At 47.1% G+C, this 18,304-nt stretch overlaps 1 protein-coding gene across 1 annotated transcript in view; it reads left to right on the forward strand.

Annotated features, from left to right (window-relative positions):
• The window catches only part of LOC147701125 (chemerin-like receptor 1), a 581,279-nt gene that overhangs the window by 422,316 nt on the left and 140,659 nt on the right, over positions 1-18,304 (forward strand). Inside the window, exon 2 of the mRNA XM_086929892.1 lies at positions 1,040-1,158. The gene's annotated coding sequence lies outside the window, so the exon portion shown is untranslated. The remainder of the gene's footprint in view (positions 1-1,039; positions 1,159-18,304) is intronic.

Consider the following 18,304-nt stretch of genomic DNA (forward strand, 5'->3'; position numbering starts at 1 on the left):
AGTCACTCTCCAAGGCACACATCCTACTCGCCAGAGCTGGCCTATGCTTAGATAGCGCACTGGGCATGGGAGGAGAGAAATGTGGCGCCCTTGCTGGTGGCAGTGAATTAAATCAGGCAGCAGGGGGTACTTTTGTTTTCACTGGTCAGTACCTGCATGAGCAGCGACTGGCCCCTGGACACAAACATCCTGCAACCTCCACCAGCTCACCTACTTCACCGGTAGCCTAGCTGCCTCAGGCAGATGAGGGTTTTGTTGATGTGTGCCAGCACTGCCGGGGTAAGAGGGTCAACGGAAGGCAAGGAAGGGGGTTTAAGGGGTGTTAAAAACATAGCCCACCATACGATACTGAAGGACTAAAACCACTTTAAATTGGCTAAACAGGCAGAAACGAACAGGCAGGGCAAGGACAAGGCCAGGCCCGGACTGTCCGTCGCAGGCACCGGGCAATCCCCCGGTGCGCAACAAGAGTGGGGGCCGGTTTTGGGCTCTGGGGGCAGGTTTTGTTACAGGGCCGTTTTTGCAGCATAACTGGCCGAGCACTTTGCTAGGGCCGGTTTTGGTTCTCAGTCCGGCACTGGACAAGGCTGGAGCAAGACGTAAAGGGCGCTGCTGTTGGCGTAACCTTAATGCACACAGCTCTGTGCCCCTCTCAGGATACTGACGCCCTATGCCTGGGCCCAGTTCGCCCATGGTAAAAGACCCTTCTACTAGCAACAGAGCTCTCCTGGGTCCTCCCGCAGCTGAGATCTAGGGGCCCCGGGCAGAGTTGTGGACTTGTTGTCTCTATTCACACGGATGCGCATATTGATTTATAGACCCATCAATTCACTGTCAGCGAGTGCGAGCTCGTGCTGGCACTGGTGGAAATGCACGAGCTGCATTGCAATGTTAGTGGCGTTCCAAACCCTGAAATAAATGCCTTGTATAAGATGAGGAAACGTCTGCTTCAGCTTCAAAGGGAATCTGTAATGATGAAAACATTCCTCCAGGCTCGTGCTGTGAAACCTAATGCTAATTTCCCCAATCGTTATAACAGGAGGACTCGTGGCAGCCTCGCTGAAGATGCAGCGCCAAGAAGAGGACCTGTGAGCCTCAACCCGTCCCGGAGCACGGCAGGCAGGACCCACAGCACGGGGAGCAGCCGCCGGGAGAAGGGTATGTGCCATGCTTTCATGCTACCATGTGCAATGCTTTCATGCTTCCATGTGCAATGCATTCATGCTACCACGTGCCTGCTTTCATGCTACCACGTGCCTGCTTTCATGCTACCACATGCCATGCTTTCATGCTACCATGTGCATGCTTTCATGCTACCACGTGCCATGCTTTCATGCTACCATGTGCATGCTTTCATGCTACCATGTGCAAGGCTTTCATGCTTCCATGCGCAATGCATTCATGCTACCACGTGCCATGCTTTCATGCTACCACGTGCCATGCTTTCATGCTACCATGTGCATGCTTTCATGCAACCAAGTGCATGCTTTCATTCTACCATGTCCATGTGCTGTGTGTGCTTTCAAGCTGCAGGCGCTGTCTTCTGCTGGTAGGCAACACGTGATCATTCAAAGTTTCTACTGTTGCGTTTGGAAAGGCATATACCGCATAACAGCCTCGAGGGACCAATAGATCAGCTAATTTATGAAGCGTCAAAATCTCAACAGGGTTGCTTGGTGCTAGAACATTCAAGTGAACATTTAAAATGCACGCCATTAGCCTGGCAACACAACTGCTTGGCCATGCTGCAACACCTTCTCTGCCCCTTGGGGTGCAGTGCATCATGTGAGCTAACGGATGCTATCCACCAAATAATCCAAGCAATTGGTTAATACAATGAAGTATTTTACACGCCATCAAAGCCGGTAAGGCTGGGGCTTTACAGACACACCTTTTGCCCCTGCTGTTCTGGGGGATCTTGATCAGCAGTTTCGCCTTAGGGCAAAATGCAGTTAGTGTGAAGATCTGCCTTTTGCCCAAGCCAGAACTACACCATTGTTAAACCTCGATGTTTTGTGGGAGTGTTAGACCTGTCAGCCTTATGGTGATCTTTCCCCAAATATGTTTTGCCTTCACCCCTCCTAAGTTTGCTCAATTTGTTTTTGTTGGCCTTGATAAAATTGGCGTATACCTGAATGACATATTTAATTTACTTATAAACCTCTTGTAGAGTGGTATACCATATACCCAGGGCCTGTAAATTAAATGCTACTAGTGGGCCTGCAGCACTGATTATGCCACACACTTAAGTAGCCCCATAAAACATGTTGCAGGTCTGTCATTGCAGCCTGAATGTCGTTTTAAACTGCCAGGTCGACTTGGCATTAAAACCCCCTTGTCAAGCCTTAATCTCCTCGTTTGTTGCATATACGTTGCTCCTAAGGTAGGCTGTATGTAGCTCATGGGGCAGTGTGCATTGTAGTTAAGAGGTTGCACATGTACATTTAAATTTCACATGCCCTAGTACTGAAAACCTCTTAAAGAAAAAGTTACTTTCTTTCGGTAGCACCTCACCTGGTACAGACTATATGTAGCCCCAGATTCCTTACCTTTTGAATTACTCCACACGTCATGAGCAGTATCTTCATGCACCGTTTGGTGGAGTCAATTGGCTCCGTATCCGTCGTCGGTGTTGTCTGCCCTGGAAGTGGAGTTGTGGCACCTGTAAAGGCGCACTGACATCAGTTCTTTTCTTTCTGGTTGCCTTATTACATTTATTAAGTGCTAACTTTGGATTGGGAACAAGCAAGCATTTCATGGTTGGTGTGAGAAATTGTAAGTAAAAATTCTCTTTAATGGTAAAGTCAGACTTTCAGTTACAATTTTGAAATTTTCACTTTTAGAAAGTGAAAAGTATTAAAGGAGATAGGTCCTAATTAGGCAGCTAGATTGGGCCTGTGAAATTGAAAGAAAGAAAAATATCTACCTGTCACTCTTAGTGCTGCTCTCTACTTTAACAGACTCATCACAAAATAAATACGAAGATAAAGCAGATCAAATCCAGTCATACCCCTGAGGAGAAACCCGTGAATAAGATTGGGGCATGAAACGCATCTGCAATTCTTACCTCCTGGGAAACATCTACATATGATTAGGATCTGCTTATGGGATTTGTTACAAAAACTCACAACCCTAGTTATGTTATGTTATGTTAAAGGTATTTGGCACCGCGCACATACACCAATTGGTTTCTTGGCGCTTAGAGAACCAGTGGGAAAAGGACACGGGAGAGTAGAAGCAACTAGTCATGAGCAAGGCGGAACAGGTAAGTTTTCAAGAATTTACGGAAAGTAGGATAGTCAGGTGTAAGCCGGATTGAGAGGGGAAAAGAGTTCCAAGTAGACGGAGCAAGAAAAGAGAAACAGGCACCACCGTGTTTCTTAAGTTTGAACCTAGGAGTGATCAAGAGGTTGTGGGCGGAAGATCTGAGGTGTGGAGAGGGAACATGGGGGTGCAGACAAAAAGAAATAAAGGTGGGGGCAGAGGCAGATAAAGATTTGAAAATGGTGCATCCCATTTTGAAGATGCAACGTTGCGCAACCGGGAGCCAGTGTAGGGTTTTCAGCAACGGCGTAACGTGTTGGTATTTGGGCTGCTGAAAAATTAGTCTGGCTGCCTGGTTTTGCACCAGTTGAAGTCGGTGAAGATGGTATGCGGGGATCCCCACGTATAGACAGTTGGCATAGTCTAAACGCGAGGTGACCAGGGCCATGATGACAAGGGTAAGAGCCTCTGGTGATAAAAACCTTCGGATCTTCCCGATTCTGCGAAGATGGTAGAAGCAGGCCGAGGTAACAGCGTTGATATGCGGCCGCATCGAAAAGTCACTAGAAATAATGACTCCTAGGCTCTTCACGGAGTTAACTGGACAGGGAGGGGGACCAAGGGCAGAGGGCCAGAAGTTGGGAGTCCAAGGGTGTGAAAGCCCACCGATCAGAACCAGCTCTGTCTTGCTAGGGTTGAGCTTCAGCTGGCTGAAGTTCATCCACTCGTAGATGGTAAGCATAGTGGATTGGAAATTGGAGCAAGAGAGAGGGGAGGGGTCGATGGGAAAGATGAGTTGCAGATCATCTGCATAGTTAAAGGTGGTAACAGCGGAGTGACGAAGAGAAACTAGAAGGGGCTGCATATAGAGATTAAACAAAAGAGGGGACAAAGCAGAACCCTGGGGAATACCACAGGAAAGTGAAGTATGGGGAGCAGAGAAGGTGGACAGTTGTACCGATTGAGAGCGGCGTTGGAGGAAGGACACAATCCAAGACAGGGCCGGGCCCGAGATGCCCGCATTTCTGACACGGTCGACCAGGATGTCATGATCGACCGTGTCAAAAGCGGCCGAGAGATCTAATAGCACCAGAGCCTGGGCCAAGTTCTTATCTGCCCCCTGTCTCAGTGTATCCATAACCACCACCACCACTGCCTCCGTGGAGTGGGCCGGTCTGAAGCCTGCCTGTTGGTCGTCAAGGAAGTGAGTTTCCTTGATGAAGGTGCTCAGGCAGCGAGTGACGTAAGTCTCCAAGACCTTCCCCAGATAGGGGAGGAGGGAGATAGCTATTTGAATATTGGTTCCCAGCAGTTGGCAGCAATTTAATATAACTAATTGTGAAAAAACAGGTTATGGTAATTGCTGCTGCATTTTACAAATTATGACTGATTTGGGTTTTGTAATTTATTCCAACAATTTATTTTGTTATATGTATTGTGGAAATGTATGTTTATATGCCTTTTAATTTTTGATATTACTCGATATTTGTCACTTAAGAAGTATGGTTATAACTACTCACTACAGTGGGCCAGATGTAGGTGCCGAAATACCGGTTGGTAACGGCCGATTTCGGCCGTTACCGACCGGTATTTAGTAATTGGCATGTAGGGAGCATATTTTACCGATTCGGTAAATTTACCGAATCGGTTAAATACAGAATCGGTATTTTTACCGATTCGGTAATTTTGAGATGTAGGTGGGACTCTTCTGAGTCCCACAGGCCTTACCGAATCGGTATTTTACCACCCAATCCAATTGGGTGGTAAAATACCGATTCCAGGTGTGCATGCACATGTGTGCATGCACACCTATGGCATGTGACAGACAGACATGCCCTTAGGGCATGTCTGTGTGCCACATGTCACACATGCCTGAAATCGGGGTGCTAGAGGGTGTCAAAGTGACACCCCCTGCACCCTTGCAACATTCGGTATTTACCGAATCGGTAAATACCGATTCGGTAATGCCCATTGATTCCTATGGGCTTCAATGCCCATAGGAATCAATGGGCATTACCGAATCGGTATTTATCGATTCGGTAAATACCGATTCTTACAGAATCGGTAATTCAATTACAGATTCTTCCTAAATCTCCCCCCTTCTATTTTACCGATTCATAAATACCGAATCGGTAAAATTCGGTATTTATGAATCGGTAAAATATACTTTCCTACATCTGGCCCAGTGTATGTAAACACAGAAAAAATTGACAGTGTGTTTTTTTTCTCTGACATAAAATAGAATGTTAAATGCTTTGAAAAAAAAGTACAAAATAAAGGTCAATAAATACAAAGGCCAATGTATTGAGTAATTGGTCCGAGTCTGCTAAAGTAGAGAGCAGTGACAGCTAGATATTTTTCTTTCTTTCACTTTTAGAAAGTTGCCATTTTCTTGCCCTAGAATATTTGGTGCCAGCAGGCTACCCTGGGTCACATGACTGGGTGTAGTTGGCAGTTGGACTTTTGTATTCCTCCCAGACAGTCACATGATAGAGAGATTAGATATGCCCAGGTGGGCCATCAACTGTCAGGATGGGAGGGGGAACTGGGCACAGCCCCATTTGCAACTGAATAGACTGTACTCAGATTTCACAAAAAGGGCTGGTCACTTCTGCATGCAGCCAGCTTGGAGCCTAGGCTGGGGAGTCAGGAAACTTCTAGCACCTCAAAGGGAATTCTCTTGAAACATCTAATTCAAAAAGGCACCATGTATAAAAAGGGAACCCATAGACCCACTTTCAATTCACTTTATGGATCTGCGGAAGGACTCTCAGAGGAGTGCTTGCTGCTGTGGCCTGCTGAGCACTCTACAAGAATGCCTTGCTGCTTGAGCCCCGCCTCAACACTTGAACCCAGGACTACCAGAGTGGCTCCAAGGGCTAGTTTGCTGGCCTCCTGATCAAAGTTTCAGGGATATAAAAGGCTCCAACCATCTTGTACTCCAACCTGGACCCAGCTAGAGTGAGCCCTAAACCCCCAAGTGGTGTCTTTTTAGTCCTGGACCCTTGGTTGTGGTGTTAAAGGTGCCCAGATAGTCAAAATCCAAAACTTGGAACTTCAAACATTTTTGGCTAAAAACTGTTCTGAGCACCAAGAGAAGATCCGGACCAACATAGTCGCCTATCCGCCCAAGGTGACTGACTTCACGCCAGCTCCAACTACGTTCTTCTCTGCAGAAGCAAAGCCTGTTCAGCGGTCCTTTAGCAAAGGGGTATGCAGCATCCTGGGACACTCTTTGACTACAGCCTCCAAATTTGGCCCGCTGAAGATTTTCGACTTCCAGAAAAGAGAATTTAAGACAGAACGTAGAAATCTTCACTGCAACTTCATCCAGCGGCTCCCCGACAATTACGCTCCCTCCTTGGACACCGCCTGCAGCCTTGCCCTGCTGAAATGTACCTTTTTAGACCACTTTCCTTTGAAATGTCTTCTAAGTCCCAAAGTAAGCGCCAATTGGGCCCAATCTACTTCTTGTATCCGACTTGCTTGTATCACTGTCTGCCATATTTTTGGACTCAGTCTTATGCGACTAGTTGTCTGTGGTTGGCGTTTTGATCTTTCAGACACTAAATTATTACCTAAACTTTAAAAATGTATAACGCCGGTTCTCCTGACTGGAATTTTGTCATTTTGGAGTCAAATACTTTATTTAAATGTACTCTATTTTTGATAAACTGGTGTGGGATTTGCATAAGCACAGGTTCATTTAGTGAATGTTGTGGTTCACTCTGACAGGGGTTGCGGATGTTGCTTGAGCAGGGGTCACTCCTTACCCAACCAATAACACAATTTCTCACAGGGGCTGCATGTTTATGACTGAGCACTTAATGCAGGGTAGGTCACATCTCAAGGGCCCCTCATTATATTTTACATAAGGGCCTCATAACTGTGCATAGAGCCGAAAAGCATGCAAATTAGCTAGGGATGAATTGTGGAGAGGAGGGGTAATTTCTTGGTAAACTTATGCAATTGCAAAGGGCTGTGCACAGCACGGCTGTGGATGGAGCAGCGTGAGATGTGGTCAAAGAGGCCTTAGATAGACAGGGGAGCATTTAAAGGCCTTGAGTGCAGAGACGAGTCAAGTGTGCTGCAACAGGCATACTGAGGGAGCTTCCTGAAATTCCTCGCCTGCTCTCAGCATTAATGTATTAATTTATTTAACAGCATAACGTTCAAACAAATGTTTTACAAAGGAACAGTCAGAGTACACGGTGTCCTGGGGTTGTGCGCCTGGCAGTCCGTGCTGGGAGTAATACAAGCTGGTTGTGAGCGTGCAGTGAAGAAAACATACACATTCATGGAAAAACAGGGTTAAAACAAACGAAATGTGATTTTATCACGGGATGTTCATTTGTACTAAATGAGTAAATGCACATCTGTTTATCTATTGTTCTGGTTTATAGTTTATTAGACCCCCGCCAGGTCCAGGGGGCGTGAGAGTGCTGAACAAGTCCTTTGCTGTGATGCATGCAACTAAAAACAATCGTAGTCAGGAGTGTGGGAAAGTGGGACTCCACTGGTGAAGTAGTGTCCCTACCAAAACCCCACCCCAAAACGTAAGTAGGGTTTTGAGAACGTGTTTCCCTGCAAAATCTATTCTTTCAGGATTTGTTACCTCCAATTATTTTTGTTAATGCTTTAACTTTCCAAAGTGTTACAGGTTTTACAAAAACTCTTCAGGGAACCTGCAAAAGACAACTGCACACATTTTGTGCACCCCCAATAGCAAAGGGTCCCTTTTCCTACTTTCGACCTCTCGCACTTCGTGAGTGTCTGGCGCGGTCCGTCCATTGGGGCGTGGGGGCGTAGCCCCCCAGCCCGTGCAGCTCCGTCGCGTCTTTGAACTTAAGTAAACTGACTCAGTTTACTTAAGTTCAAAGACCCGAGGGAGACCTGACAATCATGTCAGTCAGCATGACGTCGGACCGCCCACCCCCTTCATAGTCTGAAGGGGGTGGGCGGTCTGGCGTCATGTTGACTGACATGATTGTCAGACAGTGGGGGGCAACAGGCAGCAACACAATACAAGTGCGCATGAGTGAGGACGGAGGGCGAATTTTCGCACCGTGCCCACGCATGCGCACTTGTGTTTTGACCCATTTGCGCATGCCCATTAGGAGCCCTTCTGGGATTTCTGCGGGCGAAAAATAGGCGTGCCCTTCCCGCGAGCCGCAATGAGCCGCGACTGTTTGAAGCATACAATGTCAATAAATCATGTACACACTGTAACGGTCGCATCAGCCTGCCAAACCCAGACCTACTACTTGGTTTAAAATGACGCCACAAAGCAAGAGCATAGAGCATTGCAAAATGTACACTGAAATGTATCTTCACATATTTGGGAATTAACATCGCACAGTTTACATGCATTAAATTAAGGAGGGTGTGTTATTTCATCTAATATGCAAGTTATTTACCTTATGAATTCACAAACTCCTTAACTTTCTTTAGAAAATAATACATGCTTGGTAATTGCCTTAGCTGCAAGTCTCCCAGTTGCAGAGATAGCTTTCGCTTCTATTTAAATCTGTAGAGGCTACATGAAGAAGTTTGTGCTGCAGTCATTACTGGAGCATCCGAGAAGCCATGTAAATCACAGAAATGGGCAGTCACAAATAATGTATAGCCCCATTATCTGAAATTACTGCTTTGGCAGCAGGTGATCTGAATGTCATGAGGTAATCTATGCTTTCAGTAATTTGTCATTAGCTGTCCGAAACGCCAGCGGAGCAAAATATCTACAGTGTGTGTTTTGCAAATCCTGAACATTAATGAAGACACTGAGATGGCAACAGACCGAATTGCTTGCTCCGAGTCTCCCAATCACTGACCCAAGCTATTTCCCTCCCCACATCATTACAGGAGACACCTTCCGGCTCAAAGTGGAATGGGAGTTGGCTGTCTTTTTTCCTTTATTGCATGATTCTGGCCCCAGGCACTGACAGTCAGCACTGTTGGTACTCTGACCCCCTGGGCCCTGGCCCACAGCTGGCACGTCACGTGGCAGACTGGCAGACAGTCAGTGGCACCCAGTGTGTTACTGTTAGCGTAAGCACTGCAGTAATAAGAAATAACTGGCAAGTGGTCAAGCAATGTGTAAAACACGGAGAATCATTCCTAAACTTTCTATGCTGCAATATGCGTATTTTATCACATAATTCCTTAAAGAGAGACATGGGGCTCGATGTAGGTAGCCCTTTACCGATCCGAATCGGCCGAAAATACCGCTTTTCGGCCGTTTCCGATCGGTAAAGGGCTACCGAGATGTAGGGGCACATTTTCGGTAATTTTACCGAATCGGTATCATTACCGAATCGGTATATTTACCGATTCGGTAATATGTACCGAATCGGTAAAATAATTACCGATTCGGTAATATTTACCGATTCGTTAAAATTACCGAAAAAGCAATGTAGGTAGAAATGTTACCTTTGGCACATGGCTTACAGAATCGGTATTTTACCATGGAATACAAATCCATGGTAAAATACCGATTCCTGTGTACATGCACATCTGTGCATGTACACATGTGCCATGTGACAGACAGACGTGCCCTTAGGGCATGTCTGTGTGCCACATTGCACACATGCCCAGTTTGGGGGTGCTAGAGGGTGTCAAAGTGACACCCCCTGCACCCTTGTGAATTCTTTAATTACCGATTCGGTAAATACCGAATCGGTAATGCCTAATCATTCCTATGGGCTTCAAAGCCCATAGGAATGAATGGGCATTACCGATTCGGTATTTACCGAATCGGTAATTAAAGAATTGTTAAGGATTCGGTAACGAACCCAGATGTTGGGACCTACATCCCATTTACCGATTTTGAAATACCGATTCGGTAAGATTCGGTATTTCTAAATCGGTAAATGGGATTTACCTACATCGGGCCCATGGTCCCTATACACTCTGATGTTGTAATGACATCCCTTTATTAATGTAATAACTGCACTTTCACCTTTGCTTTATGAACCTTCTTGCTTCTCAAATTTGCTTGAAAATGCACCATTTACCCACTCAGTTTTCAAAATGTTCTAGGTGGGGGGGGGGGGCTTTAATTGTGCTCTCCCACAGATAAAGAGGTGAATGTATGACATTATTCTGCATTCTGTCCATCAATTGTTCTTTTTGCTCTCCCACAGATAGTTTACGCCGCACCACTTTCATATCTCACCAGCCACCACTGGTGAGTGTCCAAAATCCCTCGTGTGCGTCAATATTCGGACACTTATTCCATCGTGAGAGCTAATATTTCCTCGTGAATGCTATTGTTCCCTCGTGGATACCAATATATCCTCGTGAGCCCCAGTGTTCCCTCGTGAGCTCCAATATTCCCTAGTAGTGAGTGACAATATTCCCTCGTGAGTGACAATACTCCCTCGTGAGTGACGATATTCCCTCGTGAGTGATACAATTTCGTCGTGAGTGCTGTTTGCGCTAAAAAGGGATGTTCTCGTGTTTTCTTTCCTCGTGTCCGTCTTAGTGGACAATTGACTGAGTTTGGGAGGCGGAACGGTGTTTGGTGATCAGTCTTTATACAGTCAACATAAACCCGGCCGTGGATAATTACTGGCGTCCGTGCGGCGCTTGTGATGGCGCCTCAGGCCTGACCCTGTCCTCTGACAGCAGCGGGTTAGTGAGTTAGGCGGGAGTCGAGGCGCTCGGAGCGTTGCATGAGCCGCATAATGCAATCACGTCTCTTGTCTAGAGAATACGTCTGTGTTATCGTCCTACAACCGTCTCCAGGAGCTCTCTCCAAACTTCATTCATCAGGACTCTCGGGCCGGCTGTTAATTGGGATTTAGTGAGCGCCATTACTCAGTGCCTGGTGTGTGTATACATCTCCCAGACAGTCCCCGAGTCAACACAACGAGAGGGTGAGCGATGGCGCGCTCTCGACTCCCTCCGCCCGCCCGGGAGCAACACGTACTCATTAGATGTACACAGTTGAGGGCCACGAAGCACGGACACCATTGCTTGAGCGGTGGAAAGGAGGTCGCAGGGGTTACAGGCTGTGTGTGTGTGTGGGCGGGGGGGGGGGGGGGGAGGGGGGGTATCGGGGGACTAGGGGGGGGGGGGGGGGGCGGTCAGCTGATGGCCGCTGCCAAGACAGATGATGCCAACTGCAGGCGCTACAGCTGCAGTCTGGAAAAGGAACCTCCACCAGGGGTCAGTTAGCCCGAGCCACTGAGTGAATAAATGAAATTCCTCTATAGCGCTGCTTCGCACGTTTTACGTCCTCAGGGAACTAGGAGCAGCTGCATGGTGTTTTCAGCCACATAACTAATAAGCCTAGAAGACATTTTAATTATGCTTGATTAATCGGAGTCATTTCAGTAATGAAGTATATTCTTGAGATGCGAAATTCCTGGAATAACACAATTGCGCCAGCTTGAATAATTAAGAGTCATTTGGGGCAAAAATCCTAGCACAAGAGCAAAGGAACAATGAACTAAGAGAGAGCGAGCAGCTGCTGGCCACTGCTATTCGCATCCTGCGTAAAAGGCATCCTCTGGCCTATTTTGGACGCGGCCAGGGCTTGAGTGACAGTTTTCCGGGAGCTGATTGGGAGCCATTTGAAGATCTTCCTCAGCATCTTCAGGGTACGGTGGCCTGAGGCGGCAACAGCATTAATTTGCACAGTCATGTTGAGTTTGCAGGTGGAGTCCTGCGGTGATGTGCTCTTCCTGAAGGTCACGATCTCGGTCTTGTCAGTGTTCAGCTTTAGACGCTGAGATTGATCCTGGTATTGGGTGTCTTGTTCATGATGGAGAGAAGGAGTTGCGTATCGTTGGCGCAGGAGAGGACATTGATATCATGAGAGCGGACGATGCTGGCTAGAGGGACCATGCATCTGTTGAAGAGAGTTGGGCTCAGGGTGGATACTTGCAGAACTCCACAGATGAGGATGCGGGCGTCCGAGGTGCACACTGTCAGTCTGGCTGACTGAGCAGGTCCATCGGAGCGCATGTCCTTGGATTCTGTTGTTGTGCAGGCGTTGGATTAGGATGGGGTGGGAGGCTGTGGCAAATGCCCCAGTCTCTTCTCTGTCCAGTCAGGTAGATATCATGCATGGCAGATATGATTTCAGTTTTGCTGCTGTGGTTGGGTCTGAAACCAGACCAAGTGGTGTTGGGGAGATGGTGGTCACTGATGTATTTGGTAAGGTACCTGTTGATGATTTTCTCTAAGTCCTTGGCTGAGAGTGATAGCAGGGATATCAGCCTGTAGTAAGCAAGAGTAGAAGGATCCGCAGAGGGTTTCTTCAGCAATGGGAGGACAGTTGCCTGTTTTCCAGGATCTTGCCTAAGTTGGTTACAATGGGCCCAGAAAATGTCCAGCGACATGGGTAGGTCCCTTTACTCAGTGGGTGAGGCCCAGTCTTCCAGTGTTTTCAATGAGAGCTCTTGGGATCCGCGTATTCTTCCAGCAGGAAGTTCAGGTCGCTGAGTAGGATGTAATTGCTAGCATCGAGGGAGAGTGGTGCAGCAAAGTCTATGATGGTGTCAGTGAAGTTGGTGCGTGATCCTACTGATATTCAGAATGGAATGGTGCACCGGGGAAATAGCTTCCTCCAATTAATTATTCAGACAGTCTTCATGAATGTTACTATTTTATTACCTTTTCTCCTCTTAAATCGATAACTATACTTAAATCATCCAGCCTACGCCTTTCGTTCAAAGTAGCCAATTTTAACTTCATCAGGGCTCACATATCTCGTATTCAAACAGCATTCATTTTCATCATCTTTAATCACTCAAAGTTTCATCCAAATGCTCAGTGTATAAATGGATGCATAAATATTCTTCCTTCTTGAAATGTGTAAAATACGTCCCATAAGTATAACAAAATTGCTTAGTCCGTAAGTACGGAAGCAGTGGTTCTTTGCCCGTCGTTGGTACCTTCAGTCGTCTGGTACCCTCCTCAGGCTTTCAACCGTGGACCAAGGGGCCTGTGGATGAGAGAGCGGCTTAGGATGAAGTTGGCTGTAACATAAAGCATGAATAACTAGTGTTCCTTGTGGGCGGATGATGCGTCCGCGATTGTGGTGCAGCTGATGGTGTACTTATTGATGATGGCGATTCTGCCTCTGGGATTATAAAGTACGTCTTTCCTGGCAATCTTGTAGCTGGAGGGGTGGATGTGGCGCAGTCAGCACCAATGCAGGGTTTAGGCAGGTTTACGTGAGAAAAGTAGGGCAGGGGCAGGTCTCAGATCTCTGTGGCACATCTGGTGAGTAAAGGGGTGTTGAGGAGCATCCATGCAGTTGTGGAGTGTTGTGTGGGTAGTTTCGGGACTCAGTCATGGGGAGAGTGGGGTGTTGGGTGTGTGAGTAAGTACATGAGATCTTGCAGGGAGCACTGAAGAATGCTCTCTCTGTGTTGTGTGGTGCGGCATCGCAGCAGCATGTGGACCAGCCAACAGGACTGAGGCTGCGGATGGTAGCATCATGGTAGCGGTGGGAAGGAGGAGGACCAGGGTTTCTGGCACTGAGTGCAGTCTAGGCGTGGACCGACGCAGACAGGCTTGCATCCTTGAGTGACCAATTAAAGAGCACTATTGCTGTCAGTATATGTGCTATAAGAAATGTCACTCCTGAATGGTTTACTTGGCAATAATGTTGCTTCACTTAATATCGGAAACATGGTTTGTAAATTGAGTTTAGATGACAAGATGACTCTTCAGGACACAGAGGTACTCATGAATGTTTTTCAGTTTATGTCCAGAAACAATTATTTCTAATAAAGGTCACACAATGCCTCTAATGTATTAAGTTAAAACAATTGCAGATGTTGACAAAATAACAGTGTTGTGCCTTAATGAGTTGTTATCATATGTTTATGACACTTGCTAAGTGATTCACCTGGTAGGTCTTGTGATGGCTCAGCTCGTGATGTAGCACTTAGCGCCTCATAAAACCCTTGTGGTCTCTGCTCTTTCTGTGGATGTGACATGTGATGCTTGCACACATCGCCTTTCACACATGTACTCCTGTTCTACTCATGGCCTTCACATTTCACTTAAGTGGGATCATTTACCTGAAAAAATGGCCTGGGTTGCCTAGTTCTGCAGAATGTGCAATAAATATCATCTCTACTTCGACTCCCTCTTGTGATAATCTTCAAAGAAGTGTTTAACTCGGCAGGATGATGAAAGGAGAGAAGGAACAGCACTTTACTCTTCGCCTTGGTTAAGAACACTCCTGTGCTCTTTATTTCACCCTTATGTGGGATAAACAACTCCAAACATGGAAACGAAAACCAGAAAAAATGGAATAATTGCTCCATGTTCTTCTTTGTTCCCTATTTTGTTTACCTCCACAGCCCGTGTCAGCGCAATAATAGGTTGAATAAAACCTTCTGCTCGTGGAGCAGACACAGCGATGAAGACAGGTAATTGGGGAACGAGAGAGAGAGAGGGGGGTGAGTCACAGTTGCACCACCTCCCTTCTTCTCAATGCTAAAAGAAGCATTTACCATTTAGAGTCATACCTCCAGGAGGTACAAGGTGAAGAATGTGTGCAATGTGCACAGAAAGAGATCTGACAGGTAAATGGGTTCACAGTGATCCTACGTTTTATTGTTGTTATCCAGTTCCATTGCGTTAGAGTACGTCCCATTTGTGAGAGTGTTGGGATAGAATCATCTACTGGACCCACTGCTCAGCTCAGCAGCCACTCATGCCACCCTGGCCAGCCACTCATGCCACTGTGGTAATACCTGCTCATGAGGGCGCAGTTGAGCATCCACTCATGTTGCACAGGCCAGCAGTGCTTATGGTGGCGCTGTTGACTCATGCCATCCAGCCATTCCTGCTCTCAGCGGTGAAGTTGAGCAGCTACTTATGGCACCCCAACCATCACTGCTCATGGTGGTGGAGTTGAGCAGCCATGCATGCCACCGTGGCAGTCACTTCTCATGGCAGCGCAGTTGAACAGCCACACATGCCACCCTGGCAGTCACTTCGCATGGTCGAGCAGTTGGATGTATGACGTAACAACGCATACTTTTTCAACGCACACCATTACAACGCAAATTTTACAACGCAGGATCCTTTACAACGAATGCCTTTACAACGCATGACATTACATAGCAGATGCTATTACAACGCATGCCATTACAACGTAAGTCTAAGTAAGTATATTATTTTTTAAAAAAATGTAATTAATAAATATTTACTTAATTTTAATTATTAAATTATTTTTTTATTAATATATTTGTAAATATATATATATATATATATTTTAAAAATAGTGTAGGTGTTTTAAAATATTATTCTAACTCCAGGGGGAGTTACCTGTACCCCATAGCCCAAACCTTTCCCTGAACCCTAAAAATACCCCTGTACCCCAAAACCCAAACCCAGCCCTGAACCCTAAAACTACCCCTGTACCCCAAAACCCAAACTTAACCCTAAACCCTAATAATACCACTGTACCCCAAAACCCCCTGTACCCCAAAACCCAGCCCTGTACCCTAAAAATACCCCTGTACCCCAAAACCCAAATCGAGCCCTGAACCCTAAAAATACCCCTATACCCCAAAACCCAAACCTAGCCCTGAACCCTAAAAATACCCCTGTACCCCAAAACTCAAACCTAGCCCTGAACCCTAAAAATACCCCTGTACCCCATAACCCAAACCTAGCCCTGAACCCTAAAAATACCCCTGTACCCCATAACCCAAACCTAGCCCAAAATTACTTAAATTAATTAATTTATTTTATTTTAAATATTTATTAAATTAATTAAATATTTTTTTGAATTAAATAAATGTTTTAATAAAATGATATACTTACCTATACTTACGTTGTAATGTCATGCGTTGTAATAGCATCTGCTATGTAATGTCATGCGTTGTAAAGGCATTCGTTGTAAAGGATCCTGCGTTGTAGTAGTTGCGTTGTAAAAGTAGTCCGTTGTAAAAGTTGCGTTGAAACGGTTGTATACCGTGCAGTTGAGTACCACTCATCCCACCCTGGCCATCCCTTCTCATGGCAGTACAGTTGAACAGCCACTCATGCCATGCTGGCCATTCCTCCTCATGGCAGTACAGTTCAGGTGCCACGCTGATCATCCCTCCTCATGGCAGTACAGTTGAGCAGCCACTCATGCCACACAGGCCAGCACTGCTCATGGTGGCACATTTGAGCAACTGCTCATGCAACCTCAGCCATCCCTGCATATAGCATCTCACTTGAGCAGCCACAAATGTCACCCTGGCAGTCACTGCTCATGGTGGTGCAGTTGAGTACCACTCATGCCACCATGGCTATCCCTTCTCATGGCAGTACAGTTGAGCAGCCACTCATGCCAATCTGGCCATCCCTCCTCATGGCTTTGCAGTTCAGCAGCCACTCACGCCATGCTGGCAATCACTGCTCATGGTGGCACATTTGAGGTACCGCTCATGCCACCTCAAACATCCCTGCTTATAGCGTCACACTTAAGCAGCCACTCATGCCACCCTGGCAGTCACTGCTCATGGCGGCGCAGTTGAGCAGCCATGCATGCTATCCTGGCAGTCACTGCTCATGGCAGCGCAGTTCAGCAGCCAAGCATGCCACCCTGGCAGTCACTGCTCAATGCATGCAGTTGAGCAGCCAAGCATGCCACCTTGGCAGTCACTGCTCATGGTGGGGCAGTTCAGTACCACTCACGCCACCCTGGCAGTCACTGCTCATGTTGTCTCAGTTGAGCAGCTGCTCATGCCACCCTGGCCAACCCAACCCATCTCATGGCAGTGCAAATGAGCAACCACTCATACCACCTCAGCCATCACTGCATATAGCATTGTACTTGAGCAGCCACTCATGCCACCCTGGCCGTCCCTGCTCATGACAGTGCATTTGAGCAGCTACTCATGCCATGCTGGCAATCCCTCCTTCTGGCAGAACAGTTGAGCAGCCACTCATGCCACACAGGCTAGCACTGCTCATGGTGGTGCAGTTGAGTACAAATCATGCCACCCTGATCATCCCTGCTCATGGTGGAACAGTTGAGCAGCTACTCATGCCGCCCTGGTCATCCCTGCTAATATTGGCACAGTTGAGCAGCCACTCAAACCACCCTGGCCCTCACTGCTCATGGTGGCACAGTTGAGTACCACTCTTGCCACCTTGGCCATCCATGTTCATATCCACCTGGGCCAGCAATAGCCACCCTGGTCATCCCTGCTCATGTTAGCGCATTTGAGCAGCTACTCATGCTACCCTGGCCATCCCTGCTCATGGCGGCACAATTGAGCAGCTGCTCATGCCACCTCAGCTATTCCTGCTCAGTACTATTTCTGCTCTTGGCATCTCAGTTGAGCATCCGCTCATACACCCTGGCCATCCCTGCTCATGGGTGCGCTGTTGAGCAGCCACTCATGCCACCCTGGCCATCCCTGCTAATAGCGTTGCACTTGAACAGCCACTCATGCCACCCTGGCCATCCCTGCTAATGGCAGTGAAGTTGAGCAACCACTCATGCCGCTCTGGGTGGCTCTGCTCATGGTGGCTCTGCAGACATGCACCTCATTGACAGCTGGAACCCCAAGGGACAGAATTAATCCTTGCATCAGAACCGGATGAGCGGCTGCCTCACCACACCAACAAAAATCAGGTTAGTATTGGTGAGTCATGCTTCAAGTGCACCACTCATCTGCAGTGAGCCTGTGGGCACCAGTCCACCCACAGTTCTGCATACAGGGCATTGAGAGACAAACATCATCGTGGACCACCCTGCAAGATGTGGCAGATCTGCTCCACCGCCAGACAGGCTATCTGTTGGTGTTCTAATCTGATTTAGGAGGAAGCCAGGTGAAGTTAGTAGAGAGTTCCTCCAAAGGCAACAGGATTGCTAGAGAGTTAGGGGCATATTACCAAGGGCATTATCGCCGCTATAGCGGGAATAATTCCCGCTAAAGCGGCGATAATTGTATCGCCCTATTACCTAACTGTCGCTAACACCAGTTAGCGACAGCTAGTAGGAGATAGCGGCATTTAGGTACCCACTTTGCATGTCAGCGATAATTATCGCTACTGACATGCAAAGTGG

The sequence above is a fragment of the Lissotriton vulgaris genome, chromosome 7, assembly GCF_964263255.1.
Source record: "Lissotriton vulgaris chromosome 7, aLisVul1.2, whole genome shotgun sequence".
Taxonomy (NCBI): domain Eukaryota; kingdom Metazoa; phylum Chordata; class Amphibia; order Caudata; family Salamandridae; genus Lissotriton; species Lissotriton vulgaris.